The following is a 21,836-nucleotide window of genomic DNA, read 5'->3' on the forward strand; positions in this document are numbered from 1 at the left end:
CAAGTGTTTGGCAAGTAACTTATTTGGTCAAATAAGGTACCTGAAATGAAATGTTACATCGGGTAGCATTTGAGAAATCAGGTACCTGAAATGACTTATTTTCCATTTTTTACCCCTTTATTCTATAATATTAAATAATTTTCATATACTTTTACGTACTTTTACCAAAATCAGCTATCTTTTCAACTAGTTTGCCAAACACATTTTTATATAATCAGTTACCTTATCAGCTCATAATTTTCAGCTACCTTATCAGTTACCTTTTCGTGTTTCGATTTTTATATCTTTTTCGTTTTCAAATTTACCTTTTCAAGTAGTTTTGCCAAACAGAGCCTTAGATTAGCTAATTAATCTTCATTTAGGAGGTTGGATCTAAGCCACCCATCTTCCTCATCCAAGGGCTTGGATGAGGACTTATGGACTCAAGGTTTGTGGGTGGACGAGAGATGAACCCAATACTATATATATATATATATATATATATATATATATATATATATATATATATATATATATATATATATATATATATATATCACATGAGTCCACCCTATCTTTTTGAGTCCCGTGAGTCCACTTATGTATCACACGCTCTACACAAAATTATCACGCTATTTTTTATCAATAATTTTTTTTTTCAAGTCTAAGGTGTGATATTGTTTAGTATAACCTGTGATATTGTATCTGAGTTGTGAGTTCAGTAAATTAAAGAGTATCACAAGTTATACAAAACAATATCACACCTTACAATACATAACTAGTTTTATGACCCGTGAAAATTCACGGGTTACTTAAAAGTCTTTTGTTCTTTTTCATAATGATGTTTTCCACATTCAGGAGACCCTGACTTTTAATATTGGTTGATTAAAGTATATTTTGCGCATATTATATTTGTTTCATTTTATTGTCCACTTTATAAGTTGCAAGCATGCTACTTTATTTGTCTATTACAATAGCCGGAACGGAATTCCAATGCTAACCTACTTGTTGTATTGATAAATTCTCCACGCAATCTTTTATGCTAATAACAATCTACATAATTTTCAAATGTTAGCGATGTACTCTGTATGATATATTGTTAAATGATTCACTAAATTTTCATGAAACAATAATTGTATATGAAAAAAATTGAACTTTATCATTCTTGTTAACTATTCTTGCGGGAAACACTATATTTGCAATACCAAGTTAATTAATCCACTTATAAAATTTAAAATACTACGTACAATATAAGATGAATATGTTATACACGTAGAAATGTAGAAGAACTTATTTGAGTTATAGCCTTCTTGCTCGAATATGGCTTTGTTTTGATATTGGAAATTAGAGGACTCCTTTCTTGGTTCTTGGACATGAGTATCGCCGTTATATGTTGATGTCGTCTTCAACTCTTATAAGTACGTCCAAATTCTTCGTAGGAGCAAAAGAACCCTATTTATCGTGCATAGTATCCCATGAGGAACAACCAAAAAGAGAATCAAGTGCCTCTAACTAAGAGGTCTCACACATTTGTAAAAAAAAAAGGAAAATAAAAGGGTGTCACCGGGTGAAAACCCAATTTGGGCGCCACCCTCTCACATGGGTGAGTGGTGACCCCTTCAATTAAAAATGGTTGTGACAGGGTGGCATCCAATTTGGGCGTCACCCGGTAGCGCCCTAATAAAAAAACTAAGGGGTCTCACTATAAGGAATGAAATAACAAAATAAATAGAAAAAATAGATCAAAACGACACATAATAATAAAAGATAAGAAGAAACTGTCTCTTGCTATGCTTGAGATTAAATTAAAATAATTTGTTTAGCACAAAGGACAAACAAAGTAGCTAAAAAGTTTGTCCAAAGAACAATGAAAGCATCTTTTTGTGGAATATATCATTTGAAGAATGGAAATAGCAAAGCCATACAAATAGATAATCAGCCAATTTAATTTAGCATATACTCCCTCCATACCACATCAATGGTAACATTGAGAATCTTGGCACTATTTATGGTCGTATAGAACCTTCAATATTATTCTTAATCTATAAGACAAAATATAGTCATGTGAGATCTTGTTTGATTTATCGTCATGAATGCTATAAGAAAATCAAATTTTTATAATTTTTAATAATGTGTAACGAAAGATATTCACGTTGCTAAACGTGTCTCGACAAGTGTGAAAAAGTCAATGTTACTGACGAGGCATATTCTGCACCCGCTGACCGAGTCAACATATCGAGCAAGGTCAAAGCCAAAAGACAGCAAGTCAACGTATTAGACAAATTAACCGACGCACATTGGCTTCGGCTGTCACTGGGTCTCGGCTAGGCAACTAACCAGCCGGGAGGCATATCCGCGTACTCACATCCAGTCCCCTCGGCATGGAGTCAACCAAGCCAGCCGGCCTGCCATGGGTCCCTCGGCCGAGGGTAGAACAGTCTTTCCACCTGCTAGCCACTTGGCCACTACGTGACAAAGTGTGAAAGTTTATAAATACTCCACTTCTCTCATTGAGAAAAGGATCCGAAAACTATCCCAAAACTCACTATTAATCTGGTATAAACTCCCTTATCTCTCTACAATATACTTTGCCAAGTTAACACACAACTTAATCTCTTTAAGTTTACGACTTGAGCGTCGGAGTAAAATACGCTCGGTACCAAGCCGAGCCCCCTCGCTTTGTTCAATCTTAAACAGAAAAGAGCGAAAGGAAGAGACAAGCAAAGACATCATTCAACAAAGTTCAAGTGGTCATAATCCTGCTCCGGAATCACACCCGGAACAATTGGCGCCGTCTGTGGGAACCATACTAAAAGCTGGTCACCTACCTTACAAAAAAAAAAAAACAACCAAAAACCATTCAAAGAGCTAAGAGGATGTCAAAACAACAAGAGATAATTGTGAGTGACGAAACCGCATTCTACCAGGATGACGCGTTCCCTAATTCTGAGATCGGGCAGTCCCCCACCGGCCGAGTCATTGAGCCGGTGAAGTACGGGATGCCAAGAGAGCCGAACACACCGCCGACCGCCAAGTCACCACATGGGACATGTGGTCGATGCAGCCAAATTGAAGCTATTCCTGGACCTAATGGGCGGTACGCCGGTTACCCCTGTCACGACGACAGGGGCGGCAGCGCGTCCACAGGTGACCAGGGCCCATAAAGTGACTCCGAACAACTTGACCGGAGTAATACAGGGCGCTGGGCATGCAAGGACGCCGGCGGAGCCCGTAGTGCCAGTGGCAGACCAAAGTCCATCCCCCACTCGCGGGAGGACAGCGTCACCGCGGCAACAACGAGGCCACCCCCGGAGGAATGAAGGAAGTCCGACTCACCAAAGTCGGATAACAAGAAGCCCTTCCCACCACATGGAGAGAAGCTGGACTAGGGTTGCGAGGAGCCGATCGCCGCGTGTCATTCGGCACGTGGTCAGACATCCCCCCAGTGCCTATGTCCTCGAAGTCCCTGGTCCGACTAAAGAAGCCGCCGCCCTATCATACAAAGGGGATAGCGACCCAACCGACCATGCCGAGGCTTTCGAGTCATACATGTCGGTATGGGAGCAACCCGATGAGGTGTGGTGCCGAGTCTTCCCAACGATCCTCCACGGCATGGCTCGAGTTGGTACAAGGGGCTACCTAATGGCTCGGATCTTTGCTATGCCGACCGAGAGACAACTTCATAACCCGATGACGCCCGCAACAAGAGAAGGGCCGTGGAAACCTCGGATCTCCTAACTATCCGACAGGGGGAGGACGAGTCCCTCCGAAGCTATGTGAAGAGGTTCGACGCTAAGGTTCAGCAGATTCGTGAGTGAACACCGAATCGGCGGCCTTCGACCGATGAAAGGCTGCCGAAAGGCGAGTTCAAAAACGAGCTCATCAAGTGCGAGGACCTCAACCTAGACTCCGCCGGAAAGATGGCCGACCGAGCCGTAAAGGTGGAGGACTACCACAAGACTGGGTAGGCCACAGCGAAGCCGCACCCGAGAGAGGAGGAGCCGTCGGGACAACGTAGATGAAGGACGCCGTGACATGAATAGGTCACGACCGAAAGATTTAAAAGGAAATGAAACTCGGCGGGCGCGGGGAGTTCGGGACCATACCCGAAGCGGTACAAATGGTCTCACCCCCTGGTCAAATCACCGGCCGAGGTCTTTGCCCTAAGTAAGAATGAAGGGCGAGAAGTGGGCCGAGCCCCCAAGGCGAGGGGGACGGCGACACTAGCCAGTTTTGCGACTACCACGGCCAAACCGGCCATAAGACCGACAACTGTCGGCATTTGAGGAACGCCATCGAGGAGCTAATCCGAAAGGGGGCCCTCAGCAAGTATGTAGTTGGAGGCTCGGAAACAAGCTCCGACGGGGCGAATAGAAAATCAGTATTCCAGCGCATGGGAGTGATCCAGGTTGTCATCGGAGGAAACGAGAACGGTGGGTCAGCTAATGGGCACAAACGGCACCAAAATGAGTTGTACCAAGCCATCAAATTTGTGCCCAAAACAGCGATCCCCGCTTCCACCATCCCCGGTATAACCATCGGAAAGAAGGACTACGAAGGAGTCATCGCCCCGCACAGCGACCCGCTCGTAGTCCACCTAGACATAGTCAACCACTTGGTCAAAAGGTGCCTGATTGACACGGCGCCTACACAAACATCATGTTCGGGAGTGCTTTCTCAATCTCTCATGAAGATTGAAGACTTGAGCCCCCGCACCAACCCGCTATACGACTTCTCCGGGGCCGGGGCCGATACCCACAGGGTCAATCGATCGGTGATGTTTGGCCAAGCCGATGCGGCCAAGAATGTTTTATCCGAGTTCGTGGTCATTGATGGTTCGTCCGCCTACAATGTTCTCATAGGCCGAGTCACTTTGAGCGAGGCCGATGCGTGATGTCCATCCGGCCACGACATTGATGTATGTCTCGGACCGTGGGGAAGCGCAAAAGCTCGTCTCAAAGGACGAAAGAGACGAAATAGTCAATGTCCAAGTATCTGCCAGGGGGTGCAACATGCAATCCCTCAAAGTGGCGAAAAAATCAGAGAAAGGGAAGAGCTCATCCTTACAGCAGGAGGGCGATCCGATGCACACCAACGTCGGCATGGTCGAAGAAGCCGAGACCGAGGAAATGGAAATTGACCCAGGGCGCACCGTAACCGTCGGTGTCGGCCTGGTCAGAACCGATCTCCTAGACCTGCTGAGGAAGAACAAGGATGTCTTCGCATACTCAGCCGCCGAGATGCCAGGCGTGAGCCGGGAGGTGATCGTTCACAAGCTGAACGTACTCTCCACCGCTCGCCCCACAAACAAAGATGAGGAACTCCTCGACCGAGAAGGATGAGGCCATCAAAGCCGAGGTAGATAAACTATTAGAGGCGGGCTTTATCATGCCTTGTACTTACCCTGAGTGGCTAGCAAATGTTGTAATGGTGAGGAAGTCATCAGGGGCGTGGAGGATGTGTGTTTATTTTACAAATCTTAGTAAAGCGTGCCCTAAAGATTGCTATCCCTTGCCTCGAATAGATAGTTTAATTGACGCCACGGCAGGCTACACTATGCTGAGCCTGCTAGACGCCTTCTCAGGGTACCATCAAGTATTCATGGCCGAGGAAGACATGCCTAAGTGCGCATTCATCACCATACACGGCACATACATGTATAAAATGATGCCGTTCGGTTTGAAAAACGCTGGCGCAACTTACACTAGGCTGGTGGACAAAGTGTTTCAAGATAAAAAAGGGCGAAACATCGAGGCTTACGTCGACGATGCTATTGTAAAACGCAAGTCTGACAGCGAGCACTTGGCCGACTTGAGCGAGACATTTTGTTCACTAAGGAAGTATAGAATGAAGCTTAACCCAAAGAAATGCAACTTCGGTGTCCGGGCCGGCAAGTTCCTCGGCGTGCTTGTCAGCGCCAGGGGAATTGATGCCAATCCAGAGAAAGTCCAAGCGATACTAGACTTGCCGGAGCCGAGGAATCGAAAAGAGGTTATGATGCTGACCGGGAGAATGGCGGCCTCGCTCGCTTCATCTCTCGGTCGGCCGACAAGAGCACCCCATTCTTCAAAGTGTTGAAGGGGAATAAAGACTTTTGCTGGGGGGAGGAACAGAGTGCGGCTTTCAAGCAACTGAAAGCCCACCTTCTAACTCTCCCGACCCCAATCCCAGTGCCGACGGGGGAGACGCTATATCTATACATAGCGATTTACCTCGGCCACGGTCGATCTTGTAATTGTCGTGGGAAGAAAATAAGCAAGAACACCCAATCTACTTTATCAGCCATACACAGCTGCCCGCCGTAAGAAATTACCCACTGATTGAAAAAGCGGCCTTCGCTGTCGTCGTTGCCGCAAGGAAGTTAAAACCCTACTTCGACGCACATCCCGTGACGGTCTTAACCGACCAGCCATTGGAGAAAGCCTTAGAAAAATTCGAGAAATCCGGCAGACTTATCAAATGGGCGGTGGAGCTCTCTGGCTTTGGCATTCAGTACAAGCCGAGACCTTCGATAAAGGGGCAAGCACTTGCAGACTTCCTGGCCGAGTGCACATATCAAGAAGAATCAAATCCCGGTGTGTGGGAAGTGTATACCGACGGGTCCTCCACGGCGAACAGCTCAGGAGCCGGCATCCTTATCATCAGCCCTAATGGGGACGAGTTTGAGTACGCCTTGAAGTTTACCTTCTCGGCCTCAAATAACGAATCCGAATATGAGGCGGTGATAACTGAGTCGAGTTAGCTAGAGCGCCGGGCGAGCATGTTGTGGTGAAAACAGATTCACTCTTAGTCACTAATCAAATCAGAGGAGAGTATGAGGCTCGAGACGACGGGATGGTGAGATACCTGGAAAGGGTAAAAGCCGACACTGCAAAATTGAAATCTTTCCAAATACAGTGCATCCCCAGGTCAGAGAACAACCGAGCCGACGCTCTCTCAAAACTTGCCAGTTCAAGCATCAAGAATGTCAGTCGAACCGTGCTGGTGGATATCAGGAATGCTAAAAGCATCACTGAGACCGTCGGCATGGTGGGCGACATCGAAGCCGAGACGACGTGGATGACTCCGATAATGAAATACAAACTAACAAAAGAGTTACCGGAGGACCGCAGTCTCTCTCAGAAGATAAGAAGGATCGCCGCAAGGTACTTGGTGTTCGAAGGAGAGCTATACAGAATGTCCGTGATAAAACCACATTTGAAATGTGTCGGCCCAGCTGACGCGGAGCTCATACTGACAGAGATTCACGAAGGCATCTGCGGACATCACATGGGGGCGAGAACGTTAGCCCACAAAGCTCTCCGAGCCGGCTACTTCTGGCCGACCATGCTGAAAGATTCTAGAACGAAGACCAAGAAGTGCAAGAATTGTCAGATGCATGCTCCGGTGATACGTGCACCTTCCCGAGACTTGCAACCAGTACTTAGCCCCCTACCATTTGCACAGTGGGGGATGGATTTATTAGGGCCATTTCCGACGGCCTCCGGAGGAAGGAAGTACCTAATCGTCGCCATTGACTACTTCACCAAATGGGTCGAGGCTGTCGCGGTACCTGCCAAAACCACGGCGGCCGTAAGAAAGGTGATTTGGGAGAACGTCATAACTCGATTTGGGTTACCCCAAGTCATGGTATTTGACCACGGCCGAGAGTTTTGGAGCGACATGGTGATGAATTGGTTGGAGGAGCTCGGTATCAAATTTGTATACTCCTCCGTCTGCCACCCTCAGAGCAACGGGCAGGCGGAGGAGCCAATAAAACAATACTGAACGGGCTAAAAAAGAAGGTTGAAGATCTAAAGGGAAGATGGGCTGATGAACTACCCGGCGTCCTGTGGTCACTTCGAACCACGGAGAAAGAAGCAACGGGGTACAGTCCATTCCACCTAGTCTATGGGTCTGAGGCCATCCTGTCAATTGAAGCAGCGGTGCCGACATTCAGAACGCAAACTTTTGACCCAATCGAAAATGAAAAATGCCTGAGAGCCTCCCTAGATCTGGTCGAAGAAAGTCGAGACATGGCACGGCTCAACTTGGCAATTTATCAAAACCGAATGAGAAGAGCATACAACCGTAGGGTCCACAAAAGGGACTTAAGAATAGGAGATCTAGTCCTAAGAAAGTCAGCCGCAACAAACAAAGGAAACGTCCATGGTAAAATGACGGCCAACTGGGAAGGACCCTACAAGGTGGTTGAAGAAATGAGGCCGGGGACATACCGGCTGACAGACATGGGGGGTGTTCCTCTAATGAGCCATTGGAACACAGACAACCTTAGGAAGTATTTTGTATAGCGGCGGAGGTGCCCGAGACCATTGTGGGCACCCCAACGCGTGATTATATCTCATGAAGAATGATCCAAGTTTTCCATCAAAATGCTTGTCCCCTCCGTAGTCATACCAAGGTAGACGCCGCGGCCGAAGCCGGGCAGTCACGAGTAGACGCCACGGCCAAAGCCGGCGATCACTACAATGGCGATTGATACTCGCGAAAAAGCGACCAACATGCTTAGTAGACGCCAACCGGCAATCACTACAAATGCGGTTGATACTCGCGAAAGCGACCAACATGCTTAGGAACGTATAAGTACGCTTGAGAAACGCAAATCGACCGCCTCGCCAACCCGGAGTGGCAGAGGAAGCGATCGAGATGTCTACGAGATACGAACGCTGTCGAGCCGTGACCTCGATTGCCTCGGCCAAGGCCGGGAGTGACGGGGACACAACGACCGATACGCTAACATGTTCACAACGGAAGTTGGGAAGCGCAAATCTGACCGCCTCGGCTAAGACCGGGAGTGGAGGAGGAAGCGACCGACATGCCAACATGTTTAAAAACATGTTTGCAACAGCAGTTGGGAAGCGCAAATCTGACCGCCTCGGCTAAGACCGGGAGTGGAGGAGGAAGCGACCGACATGCCAACATGTTTTAAAAAAAAACGTTTAAGTACAGTTGAGATACGCATTCTAACTGCCTCGGCCAAGCCGAAGGTAAAAACGAAAAAAAGCGCTCAATATGTTTAAAAACGTAAGGAGACAACTGAATGGAGGATTGAGATCAAAGCCCCGGCCAAGCCGAGGGCAAATAAACAGACTTTATTAAAAATGTTTACAAGTAAGACAAGAAAAAGTCAACGGCCGTCCCCATAGGGATAGCCTAAACACAACCTACCAAAGTTTAACAAAAATAAAAGGTACAGCAAAAGGTTACAAACATAAGACTTGAAAGCGCCAAAAGGATGGCAGGGAGGAAAGGCTCAATAGTTGGCCCCCGAGCACCGAAGCCGTCCGAGGGACCGGTGAATCCGTGATGACCGCCCGTCTCCCTATGCTTGTTCTTTGCTCGCCACCGCAGCAGCAGGCAAAGATCACCAACGGTGGGCGGCCCAGAGGAAGGCTTTACAGCTTCACTTTCCTTGACCCTCTCAGCCTCCTCTCTGGCCTCCTTCACCTTAGCATCCTGGGCCGCCTTCTCCGCAGCCTCCTGAGCGGCCTTCACCGCCTTCGCCTCATCCGCGGCCTTGGCCTCCGCAGCAGCGGCCTTCTCATCCAGAAGCCGGTCAAATTCTTGCCACGGGAATGAGTCTTCAGGAACGAGCTCTTTAATTGCATCCCTGGTAGCATCTTCAGCTTGGTCCCGGTACTGGGCACACATGTCAGGGATGATGACGGTCTTCAGCGTCTCAATGTCCTTCTCCCTCTGAGCAAGGATAGCCTTGGTGTTCCTGTGCTCCTTCGCCTCAGCCGAATGCAGAGTCTTCCATCTCTCCTTCTGCTCAACCACGGCCTTATAGCCGCCCTCAAATTTGTCTTTCTCCTCCAGAAGCTTAGCAGCGTCAGCCTGATCGAGGCCATTTCGTGTTCAAAATTAAGCATATGTGGTCGTTGGTCAATGGTCGATACAAAACACAATTTATACTCCACAAACAACTCTACAATTAGTAAAGAGGCAAGTAAAGGTCGGATCCCAAGGGACGGGTATTGAAATGAGAATTCTATTGTAACTAGTAGTGTCTAGGGGTGCCACAAATTGGGTTGATGTAGAAGGTTACTAAACTAAAATAACAATGAAAATAAACTAGCAAGATGAATAAAATAAGGGGTGTAAATAATTGATTAAAGGCACTAGGGTGTCATGGGTTCATAGGGGAGTCATGGGATATGATCATACAAACATGTTCTCAAATTATAAGCAAGCAATTATTGTTGTGATGGATTGAGTTGGGTTATATCTTACAATCCTAGGAAAGTTTGGGTCCCGGAGCCGAATCGATTAGATTGTACAACATCTACAAGTCGACTTAATCTTTCCTACTCAACACATGCATGGTCTAACAAGACTCGAGTTGGGTTATGTCTTACAAGTCAAGTTGAAAGGATAGAAGATGATAGTAAATGCAAGGATTCATAGGCTTAGCATTTCATCAAATATAACATGTGCATGTATTAAGATCAAAACAAGCAAGCAAATAAGATATGAAAGCATATTAATTTAAGCATGAATCATTCCCCATGTTGGTTTCCCCTAATCACCCATTAAACCCTAGCTAAGAGACTACTCACTCATTATCATATTGATCATGCTAGAAAGGTTGTCAATCATACTAACATAATGAAACATGATGAATAAATGAAAGTAATTAACAATAATTAAAAAGGGATTAAGAGATTATACCTACTAATGATTCCAATAATAAAGCAAGAATAATAGAAGTACTTGAATCCTAGATTGAGAGGTTGTCAATCTCCCAATAATAACCCAAATAATCTTCAATTACCCAAAATAAAGGAAGAACAAGAGAGAGATTAAAGAACTAAAACTTGGATTAAAACTTGATTAATACTTGATTACAATATTAAAGAGAGATTTGATTGATATTAACTACACTAATTATTGATAAGAAGAACATGCTCCTCTAATTAGCCTAATGGGGTATTTATAGTGAAAATTAGGGAGGATGCATTAGGGTTAACTAAGGGCTAAACTAGTAATTACACTTTTTAAGTTGAGCAAGGAAAAGCCGGTATTTTCTGAGAGAAGGGCTTCTCTTTTCGTAGCTTGAAGAATGAAAAACGTGCTGTACTGAAATCCGTGCGGATTGGAGTCGGGACGGCCGGATCTGGGCTGAGGAATCCGAGCGGATTCAAGAGAGGGACGCTCGGATTGTCTTTGGGGAATCCGAGCGGATTCCAAGGTGGGACGCTCGGATTGGGCCGGACGGACGGGCGGATTTGGTACAATCCGTTCGGATTGTTGGTCGCCTTCAATTCTTCTTCTTCTTTTCTTCCCTTTTCTTCATAAATTCCTTGGGGATTTCCTCGGGGACTCAAGGATCCTTTTCTCAACATTGTTCTTCTACTATGATATGTACAAAGGCCTTCTAGTCTTGTCTCTCCTTGATGCTTGGTCATTGAATACAATCAATTTAGCCTCGTTTTGCCATGAAAATGCAAGATTCTTACTCCTTTCCTACCAAGGGATCAAAATCTCAAAGAATATGCAAAACAAAGAACTAAAGATAAGAAATGACCCAAATAGGCACTAAAAAGCATGGAAACAATGGTAATTCGGGGGCTAAATATGCGCCAATTATGGTCACATCAAATATCCCCAAACCGAACCTTTGCTCGTCCCGAGTAAAGAGGTGACAAAGACTAGGACCAATACTAACCTAACCTAATAATAATAGCCGATATAAGACAATTAGCGGGTCTCACTCCGCCCCTTCAACTCACAACAAGACAGCCATGAGGTAGGATGCCTTCTTGCAAGGCAAGGTGGGTCTTGCCAAAATGGCGACACATCCAAACATTAAGCACAAAAAATCATATAATGGATGCATCTACAAAAAGAATAGCCACTTTCCTCATCTAAGTGGCGGAAATTATCTACAAGGGAAGCAATTCAAGGGTACACACTCCTTCATAGATGCAATTTGTTCAAACTACTAGGCCTAGAAGGATACCAATAAATCACCTCCAAAATGTGTCAAGCTAGGGTACCTTTGTCTTCAATCGTTAAATGCTTTTGTCAAGAGTAGACTCCCTATGGTGTTAGAAACACTGGAGGATCGCGGAATTCCCCCTCTTGCCTAGACAAGAAGAAGGGTCGTCCCCTCTCTACCATGCACAAAAATGGATACGATGGATAAAGGGATCGATAGATTTTTGAGTTTCACTTTGGGAGTTTGCTTTCATTTTTGTTTTTCCCCCCAATTTCATTTGGCATTTGACATTTGAGAACACTTTCTTGCCATTTCTTTTTGATTTTTGGCATTTCAATACTTGACAACTTTTTTGCATTTCTTTTTGAACATTTTCAAAGTCACCCCAATTAGTAACGAGGGTGCCTTGTATTTGAAGCTTTAGGAGTCTATTTTTGCTCCTCTTTTCATTTGATGCATTTTTGCAAACTTTCTTTCACTTTTCATTTCATTGAACTCAAATTGATTTGTTTTTGTGCCCATTCCCTTTGATGACAAAAATGTATGGTAGAACATGGATGAATGATGGATGCATGGTTTCAAGGGTCACCTTGAATAAACGGTAGCCAAGGAGTTATCACACCACAAGGTACTCTTGACTAGGCCTTAAACCATGGGTCAAAGGATACTAGCATGACACATCCTAGGGTGTTTTACAAGCATTCTAACAAGCAAAGTCTTAAGAATAAAAAGCATCTACTAGGGCCTATATACACTTGTCAAGCTTCCCAAATAGACGGTTTCGCAAAATTTTTCTAACATGCAAACTACATGCCATGATGCAACTAGCATATACACATCCTAATGCAAATGATTCTACCAACTAATATGACATATAAGCTAAATGCAATCCTAAGTTCACATTGTTTTACCGCATCAATCAAAATAAAGCCACATAGTCATTAACATAAAGAGGAAAAAGGAGATTGGAAAGATCATACCATGCGGTCTTCAATATCCTCATGTCTCGGATGTGGCGTAGTCAATCAAAGTGAACAAGGATAAACAAACACAATATATACAAGACAATATATACAAAGGAAATGAACTTGTTTTTGGTTTTTCAATTTTTTCAATTTTTATGATTTTTGAAATTTTTCAATTTTTATGGGTTTTTGAATAAAAGTTAAGTGTTAGAATTCCCATCCCCACACTAATATGGGCATTGTCCTCAATGGCCAAAATGATGGAAATTATGCAAAAATGATGCATGATTTCTATACTAAATGCAATTCTACACTACGCTATACTACGTGATGCATGGTTTTTGTTCTGACGGAGAGGATAATTTAGATTACCTCCCGTTGTGTGTGCATTAACTTCCCCAAACCAAATAAGACACTATTGCTAATGTCAAGGATGGGTATAGTTCATGCACACACTATGCTATGCATGAAACTAGATTGTCATTTTGGATTTTACAAATGGGAACAATAATGAACACCTCAATGGTACCGAGGTGTGAGTCCTTTGATGTTGCTAGGACTAAACCAACAATGATCAAAATGAAATAAAATACAAAGAGATATAGACAAACCATGGGAGTGTAGGAGTCTCCAAGGCTAGTCTTCCATCATGCTATCATCATCACCTCCCTCATGAGAAGTGGTCACATTGCCACTTTCCTTGGCACTTTCTTCATCACTTTCTTCATTATCTTGCTCATCATCATCTTCACCATCTCTTTCTTCATCTCCACTTGCTTCTTCCTCAATATTATCATCAATTTCTTCACCATTTCCAGCAACCTCATTGTCTTCCACCACGTCCCTAGATGCACCCGGAAACAAGGCTTCCTTATCCGCCCAACTAGGCAAAGGACAAGATGGATCAAGGAGTCCTTGCCTAGCTAGATGTAAGAGGGGAGGATATTGAGCCAAATATGCATTCTTCCGATCTTCATAAGCTTGCTTGTGCATGGCTTGCATAAGAAGAGTGACATAGTCTTTCTCAATTTCAACTCCTTGCGGTTTGAACTCTTCATACACAAAGGGGTAAGGCGGTATAACAATGAAAGAGGAGGGGGTTTCATGATCACCCTTTTGTTGTTGAATGATGTACTCGGCTTCTTCGGATAGGGGAAGTAAATAGTTGGTCCGGTGGACACTTAGACGACAAATCTTCGCGGGTAAAGTGAATGATCGAGCCTCACTAGTAAGCCACCCATACTTGGTGTCAAGGGGATTGTGAGCAACCCACTTGAACTTGTTAATCATGATAGACATATCAATAAGATGGCCACCTTCCTTAGCCTTGTACTTGCTATCCTTATTGAAATTAGGATCAAAGCGCTTGGCTAGGACCGTGACTAGGCCGCCATTAACAATAACGGTTGTACCCTTCTTCCCACTATCAACATGGAGCCATCTATCAACCAATAGCCTCAAAGAATTGTAAGGCTTGGTATGAATTCTTCCAATATTCAAAGCCGATTCAAGGAGAATAAAATCAAGTCTTGTGAAATGATTGGTGTCTTTCCTAGCAATTATGGTATTTCCCACAACTTTGTGCCATACTCTTATGCCCGGATGATGGACCAAAAGAGCACGACAAGCATGAAAATCATCAAATTTCTTCCCGGAGATTGCCTCCCAAAGAGGCTCGGGTCATACTTCCCATATTGCTTATAATATTTCTCTTCATCGCTAAGACCCAAAATTTCACCCAATTCCGGAAAGGTAATGCGTCTACTAGTGTTAGCTAGACGAAACTCAAGATTTTCCCTATTCTCAACTTTGGTCACTTTTAAAGAACTTATGAATTCTAAGACAAGGGAGGGGTATGTTACTTCCTTTGTTTCAAACAATTTCTTCAAACCCATGGCATTGAAAAAGGCTTTTGTTTGTTCAAGAACACCCAATTTTTCCAAAGCATCTTTACATATGAATTTGGTGGGTTGAATTGATTTCATAGCAAACTTGGCAAATGTCTTTCTATGGGTATCGGAAATAAAAGTTACCTCCGGATAATGCAAGAGTTGATCGATTACCGGAGTAGAAGGTGATGCTCCCATAGAAGTTTGTTGTTGTTGTTGTTGCACTTCCAAGGTTGGTGTTGCTACCACCATTGCCAAAGCTTTCTTTGTTTGGAGAGCTTTTTGCCTTTGAGAGAGAGCCTTTGCCTTTGGTGCCTTTGTTGACTTTGTTGCACCCTTTGTCCTTGCCATTTGATGAACTAACCAAGAAAAGAATCAAAAATCTTCAATTTGTAGAATGCCCAAATCGATTTGAAGATGAAAGGCTTTGCCTTTATGAAATCAAAAATCGACTCAAAGGTTGAAGAATTTGTTCTTGGTTTTGATTGTTATTAAAGATGGAGTGATTGATTTGTTGTTTGAAGGATGGTTTGATTTGATTTTGGTGGATTTTGTTGAGGGTTTTTGTTTTTGTGATGGAGAGGATGAGGGTTTTGATGTTTAGGGTAGTGTTTGTGAGTGAATGAATGAATGAATGAAGGTGGGGTGGGTATTTGAAGAAGTCGACAATTTCAGGACGCAGGGACAATCCGTGCGGATTGGGCGCAATCCGTGCGGATTCTGCAGCTTCAAAATTTTCAAAATCCCGCCTAGAGACGGGCGGATTCTGGGAAATCCGCTCGAATTCGTTTTGAGGGACGGGCGGATTTTGTGCAGGACGGACGGATTTCAGTCCAGAGATTTTTCTTTGTTTTCTTCAGCTGTAAGACGGGCGTCTTGTATAAAAGACGGACGGATTACTGAGACGGCGTCTTTCCAGAAATACGCTCGGATTCTTCAACAGTCAAGAAATTTGCAATTTCAGCTCAGCTCAGGACGGGCGTCTTCTCAGCAGGACGCTCGGATTTTCTGCAGACGGGCGGATTCTCAAGAATCCGCTCGGATTCTGGTCCTTTGTACCCGGATTCACTTCATTCGTGCACAATGCATTTCCCTTATCATTCTTTCATTCTTCTTTCAAATCTTGTGTTCTTCATTGTGGGGGCACTACTAAGGCATGAATAGCCTAGGCAATTGCCATCCCCACACTAAGGTAAAGCACTACACATCAATTGAAATCGTTAGTCCCTCCCTCACTTCTCTCTTACATGACAATTATTTTGATCAAAGTAAATAAAAATCCACAAATGACAAAAATGCAATACAAAAATTGAAATGTAAGTTAGGGAGTTAGAAATATTTACAAGTGGTGGTTTAGGGAGGACTCCACCAAACTCTCATTCTTGATGAGATGTCAAGGGGGCATGTTCAAGGTGTTGTTGATGTTGCTCAACACCTTGAAGAAGTAGTCAAAAGCTTGTTCATTGTTATGGTAGAGGTCCTCAATAGACCGTGGTCCTTGTTGTTGATCATGATCGATGGCATGCCCAATGTAGGGATTAAAGATCCCTTCAAATTCGTCGTCCCAAAGACCACAAACTTCATTGAGTTGATCATTGAAAATCTCTTGCTTAGATGGAGACAACTCTCCCAATTTCTTCTCTTGGCCAATGAGGCCATCCTCTTCTTCCTTGGTTGATTTTGATGAGCTTTGCAAGCTCTCCTTGTCACAATTCACTTGCTCTTTGAATGGAGCATCTTCAATTTTCTTCCTACATTGGAGTTCCGATTTCTTCCTTTCATCTTTTCGGCTATAATGGTCAATCATGAAACATGGCTCATGTAAACGAGGAGCTCTCATGGTCTTGTCAAGATTAAAAGTTATGCTTTCATCTCCCACTTCTAGAGTGAGCTCTCCATGTTTCACATCAATCACCGCACCCGCGGTGTGTAGGAAAGGTCTTCCTAAGATGATTGGAATGTTGGAATCTTCCTCCATATCAACAATGACAAAGTCCACCGGGATGAAAAACTTCCCAATTCGCACTGGGACATCTTCCCATATCCCTAATGGTGTCTTCGTCGATCTATCGGCCATTTGAAGAGTGATATTGGTGCATTTAAGCTCTCCCATTCCCAACCTTTTACTCACCGAGTATGGCATGACACTCACACTAGCCCCTAGATCACATAAGGCTTTGTTGGTCGTCGTGTCGCCAATGGTACACGGTATTGAGAAGCTTCCCGGATCCTTTAACTTTGGAGGTGAACTCCCTTGAAGTATTGCACTACTCACCTTAGTAAAGGCGATAGTCTCAAGTTTCCGGATCGACTTCTTCTTTGTGAGGATATCTTTCATGCACTTCGCATAGGCCGGAACATGATTGATTAATTCCGTGAAAGGAATTGAGACTTCTAAATTCTTCACAATTTCCATGAACTTTCCAAGTTGATCATCAAATTTGGGCTTGGCTTGACGACTTGGAAAAGGAAGTCTAATCACAATGGGCTCCTTCTCTTTGGCATTGTCTTCATTTTTCTTTGAACTTTCTTCTTTTGATGATTCCCTTTCTTTGGGGCTTTGCACAATTTCTTCCTTTTCACTAGCTTTCACAACTTCATTCTCAACTTGCTCCTTCGGTGCTTCATATCTTGTACCACTTCTCAAGTGAATGGCACTAACCGTTTCATGTCTAGGGGGATTACTTTGAGGTGGTAATTGCCCCTTTTGTCTTTGTGAGCTTGAAGATGCTAGTTGAGTCAATTGTGTTTCCAACATCTTGGTGTGAGCTAGAATGTTGTTGATGGTGGTGTCTTTTGCTTGGCTATCTTTTTGCATTTGGGTGAAAAATTCTTGTTGATTCTTTTGCATTTGGAGGACCGCTTTTTGGACATCAAAACCTTGGTCATTTTGGTGATTGTATGGATTTTGGTTTTGGTAGCCTTGGTTTTGATTGTAAAAGGGTCTTTGATTTTGATTTCTCATGGGTGGTGGAGTGTATGTTGTTTGAGGGTTTTGAACATTTTGGCTTTTGTATGAGATATTTGGATGGAACTTGGTGTTTTCATTGTAAAAATTTGAATAAGGGGTGCCACTTTTGTAAGCTTGGAAAGCATTAACTTGTTCGGTTGTTCCCCTACACTCACTTGAGTCATGACCCAAAGTTCCACAATTCTCACATATCCCACTTGGGATTGATGAGGATGCCGTCATGGCATTGACATGATGCTTTGATGATTTTGAGTTTTCCTCAAGTCTAGCCATAGCTTGTTCAAACTTCAAGTTGATTGTGTCAATGTGAGCACTAAGTTGAGCACCCAATTGAGTAACGGAGTCCACTTCATACTTTCCTCCTCTAGTAGCCTTGCGAGGTCTACTATATTGTGAATTATGGACCGCCATTTCCTCAATCTTGTTCCATGTTTGATTGTCATCAACTTCGGTGAACATTCCATTTGATCCCATATTGAGAATGTTCCTTGAATCTTCATATAAACCATTCCAAAATTGTTGCACTAAAAACCATTCGCTAAGTCCATGGTGAGGACATGAGCGACAAATACCTTTGAACCGCTCCCAAGCTTCATACAAAGATTCTTCATCCCTTTGCTTAAAACCCGTAATTTGAGCTCTTAGCATGTTAGTCTTTTCCGGTGGGTAGAATTTTTTGTAGAAAGCTAGAGCTAGCTTCTTCCAAGAATCTATTCCAAGGGTGGCCTTATCAAGGCCCTTCAACCATTGCTTTGCGGTGCCGATTAACGAAAAAGGAAATAAGACCCATCTTATTTGGTCTTGAGTCACGCCCGTTTGAGAGATAGCTTCACAATAATCGCAAAAGGTTTCCATATGAGAATGAGGGTCCTCACTAGGCATTCCCCCGAATTGGCTCCTTTCAACTAGTTGGATGAAGGCGGACTTGGCAATAAAATTACCGGTGAGATGTTGCGGTGTAGGAGTACCATTTGGTAGATCCTCCTCGGTGGGTATAGAGTGTGACGAGAATTTAGGCATTGTAGGTGGATTTTGTGTGGTATTGTTTAATGGGGTTTCTTCTCCTTCTATTGTGAAAGGATTGACAAACTCACTAGTGGGTTGAACAACTTCACCAACACCTCCCAAATTCCTCCTAACAAGTCTCCTATTATTCGTCAAGGTTCTTTCGATTTCACGGTCAAAAGGTAACAAATCTCTTTGTAACCTTCTAGACATGCAAAATATCAAACAACTCGAAAACAATTAGAACAAACCTTGAGGAGTTTTACTTCCCCAAGGTGAAAAAGACACAACTAAAAACAGTAAAAGAAATCTTAAATCAATTAAACACCGTCCCCTGCAACGGCGCCATTTTTGATCGAGGCCATTTCGTGTTCACAATTAAGCATATGTGGTCGTTGGTCAATGGTCGATACAAAACACAATTTATACTCCACAAACAACTCTACAATTAGTAAAGAGGCAAGTAAAGGTCGGATCCCAAGGGACGGGTATTGAAATGAGAATTCTATTGTAACTAGTAGTGTCTAGGGGTGTCACAAATTGGGTTGATGTAGAAGGTTACTAAACTAAAATAACAATGAAAATAAACTAGCAAGATGAATAAAATAAGGGGTGTAAATAATTGATTAAAGGCACTAGGGTGTCATGGGTTCATAGGGGAGTCATGGGATATGATCATACAAACATGTTCTCAAATTATAAGCAAGCAATTATTGTTGTGATGGATTGAGTTGGGTTATATCTTACAATCCTAGGAAAGTTTGGGTCCCGGAGCCGAATCGATTAGATTGTACAACATCTACAAGTCGACTTAATCTTTCCTACTCAACACATGCATGGTCTAACAAGACTCGAGTTGGGTTATGTCTTACAAGTCAAGTTGAAAGGATAGAAGATGATAGTAAATGCAAGGATTCATAGGCTTAGCATTTCATCAAATATAACATGTGCATGTATTAAGATCAAAACAAGCAAGCAAATAAGATATGAAAGCATATTAATTTAAGCATGAATCATTCCCCATGTTGGTTTCCCCTAATCACCCATTAAACCCTAGCTAAGAGACTACTCACTCATTATCATATTGATCATGCTAGAAAGGTTGTCAATCATACTAACATAATGAAACATGATGAATAAATGAAAGTAATTAACAATAATTAAAAAGGGATTAAGAGATTATACCTACTAATGATTCCAATAATAAAGCAAGAATAATAGAAGTACTTGAATCCTAGATTGAGAGGTTGTCAATCTCCCAATAATAACCCAAATAATCTTCAATTACCCAAAATAAAGGAAGAACAAGAGAGAGATTAAAGAACTAAAACTTGGATTAAAACTTGATTAATACTTGATTACAATATTAAAGAGAGATTTGATTGATATTAACTACACTAATTATTGATAAGAAGAACATGCTCCTCTAATTAGCCTAATGGGGTATTTATAGTGAAAATTAGGGAGGATGCATTAGGGTTAACTAAGGGCTAAACTAGTAATTACACTTTTTAAGTTGAGCAAGGAAAAGCCGGTATTTTCTGAGAGAAGGGCTTCTCTTTTCGTAGCTTGAAGAATGAAAAAAACGTCTTTGTCTTGAAATCCGTGCGGATTGGAGTCGGGACGGCCGGATCTGGGTGAGAATCCGAGCGGATTCAAGAGAGGGACGCTCGGATTGTCTTTGGGGGAATCCGAGCGGATTTCAAGGTGGGACGCTCGGATTGGGCTGGACGGACGGGCGGATTTGGTACAATCCGTTCGGATTGTTGGTCAGCTTCAATTCTTCTTCTTTTTCTTCCCTTTTCTTCATAAATTCCTTGGGGATTTCCTCGGGGACTCAAGGATCCTTTTCTCAACATTGTTCTTCTACTATGATATGTACAAAGGCCTTCTAGTCTTGTCTCTCCTTGATGCTTGGTCATTGAATACAATCAATTTAGCCTCGTTTTGCCATGAAAATGCAAGATTCTTACTCCTTTCCTACCAAGGGATCAAAATCTCAAAGAATATGCAAAACAAAGAACTAAAGATAAGAAATGACCCAAATAGGCACTAAAAAGCATGGAAACAATGGTAATTCGGGGGCTAAATATGCGCCAATTATGGTCACATCACAGCCTCCGCAGCCTCAACCTTGGCTCTCTCGGCTAGGACCGCCTTTTCAGCGTCCTCCCTAAGTTTCCGCTCAGCGAGGAGGTCCTTCATGGCGGCCTGGAAGTCCTCCTTCGACCTCTCGACCTCCTTCTTAGCAGCGGCAAGCTCGAGCCTAAGCCGTTCAAGCGCAGGGGAAGCTCGAGCCATGACCTTTTCTTGCTCCATAATATGAGCACCGCTAGTTCACCCACTTCGCCACCTCTTGGACAACCTTATGCCTTCCGCCGTAAGGCGAGCGGGGAAACCTTCGGGATGAAGAGTCGACGGTGACATTTCTATCGCCCGTCCGCACAGTCGCTTCTCCAATTGCCGTTCGGTGAGAACGACGGTGGCGGCTGATCTACAAAAAATCCAGACAAAGCATCCAAGTCAACATTCATCGACATATCAGAAAGCCTGTCATCAGGGACGCCTAGGGAACCTACTAAATCCGTGCCATAGGTTAGATCCGTACCGGTCCTAGCCTTCTTGGGCAGAGGGGCCTACGACCCCTTCTCTTTCCCCGCCTCTTAACGCATGGCGACGAGCGCCTTTTCCTTCCTCTTATTTGAAGGAGGAGGATCCTCCACAACGGTGACCTCCTCTTCAACATCGACGACCACCTGCTCCTTTTGGACAACGGGGATTGAAGATTGAGTGAGCCGACGCCGTTGCCGCCGTAGACGTTGTTTTTGGTCTCCGCGCGACGTTACGGGCAATCTGCGCTGAGCCGCCGCCACATCCATTGCCTTCAATCGCCGCTCCATAAGTTCGTGAGGGGCCGGTCTGCGATCACGTGGCGCGGCCTTAGGATGCAGCTCAACAACTCTCCCGTTCTCGTCAAGTCCCAACCTCTTGAGGACGGAGACAGGCAGTTCCCGGCCAAATCGGTCTGCAAAAGAAACGAAGCAGGAGTTAAGCAAAAGAAATAAACCAAGGCTCAAATACAGAAA

General features: G+C 43.8%; 1 non-coding gene across 1 annotated transcript; it reads left to right on the forward strand.

Annotated features, from left to right (window-relative positions):
- Positions 1-18,286: 18,286 nt before the first annotated feature.
- LOC141636994 (small nucleolar RNA R71) lies at positions 18,287-18,393 on the forward strand. Its single transcript, XR_012541559.1, has one exon. It is a non-coding gene; the product is annotated as a small nucleolar RNA R71 (small nucleolar RNA).
- Positions 18,394-21,836: the final 3,443 nt, after the last annotated feature.

Source organism: Silene latifolia, chromosome Y (assembly GCF_048544455.1).
Source record: "Silene latifolia isolate original U9 population chromosome Y, ASM4854445v1, whole genome shotgun sequence".
NCBI lineage: Eukaryota > Viridiplantae > Streptophyta > Magnoliopsida > Caryophyllales > Caryophyllaceae > Silene > Silene latifolia.